We start from the raw sequence: 1,170 nt of genomic DNA, 5'->3' as shown, positions 1-1,170 counted from the left end.
ATTATTATTATTATTCTATATGTTATTATTATTTGGAATATTATAATCATTATTATAGTTAACTTTATAATTATTAAATTTAAAAAAATAGTAAAAATTTAGTTTTTCAGTATTAAAATTTACTAATAAGTTTTAAGATAATATGAAAAAAACTTATAAAAAAATTTAATTAAATTTACTTTAAATTTTTATTTACAACAACAACAACAAAACTATAAATTTTTTAAGTAATTGCGTCAATAAACAGATGGATACAAAATAAAATAATTTATATAAATATCCGATTTATATATACTATTAGAACTGATTGTCAATTATTAATGTTATTTAAAAAAAACAATATCAAAATTAAAAAATCATACTTTCTATTCATATCTTAAAAAAAACTAAAAAATAAAATGAATCGCTTTATAGTATTGTTTGCAATGGCCGTCATTAGCGTTGCCATATGTAAGCAAAATAAATAAATAAATACATTTTGTCAGCAAAAATAAAAATTATATTATAGATTATGTAAAATTAATAATATTTTAATTTTAATTATAATTATTTATGTTTTTATTTTAAAAAATAGTATCAAGTAAAGTTAAGGCTTACTATACTCCGGAACAACAAAAGGCAATGGATGAAGAATAATAAAATCTTAATAATAAGTAAGTAATAAAAAAACAATTATATTATAGATTGTGTTTATTATATTTTAATTATATTTATTTATTTTTTTTAAAAATAGTACAGTATAGTAATAAGTAAAGTTAAAGTTATACTATACACCTCAACAAATGCATGATATGGATGATCCTAACCTTAGTTAAACTGAATATAATTTATAACTATCTATAATAAGAAATTATATATGCTAGAATTTATAATTTAAAAAAAATATTTTATTATATAAAAAATTTTAATTATTATTTTTATTATTAAAATAAAATTATATATTAAATAAAATCATCCGTTTTTTAAATATAAATTATTTCAAGTTGTTATAATATTATTACTGATTTTTTATTTTTTGATATTTTATTTAAAACAATTAATATATTCATATATAATTAGGGTTAGATTAGATTCCCTCCCACGTCTTATATTCCATAAGTTCCTTATATTCCTTATTCCCTGGGAATTCCCAGGGAAGGCTTTTCTGGGAATCTGTATATCTATCTGTAG

General features: G+C 17.2%; 1 long non-coding RNA gene across 1 annotated transcript; it reads left to right on the top strand.

Moving 5' to 3' along the window:
• Positions 1-305: 305 nt before the first annotated feature.
• On the top strand, positions 306-928 carry LOC128959285 (uncharacterized). Its single transcript, XR_008484580.1, has 3 exons — positions 306-450; positions 575-653; positions 734-928. It is a non-coding gene; the product is annotated as an uncharacterized LOC128959285 (long non-coding RNA).
• The last annotated feature ends 242 nt before the right edge of the window (positions 929-1,170 follow it).

This window comes from Oppia nitens, unplaced genomic scaffold (genome assembly GCF_028296485.1).
Source record: "Oppia nitens isolate AA-2021 unplaced genomic scaffold, nextdenovo-longstitch-racon4-pilon3 scaffold43_pilon_pilon_pilon, whole genome shotgun sequence".
In the NCBI taxonomy this organism is placed as follows: Eukaryota; Metazoa; Arthropoda; class Arachnida; order Sarcoptiformes; family Oppiidae; genus Oppia; species Oppia nitens.
This window is presented reverse-complemented; position numbering and strand designations above follow the sequence as displayed.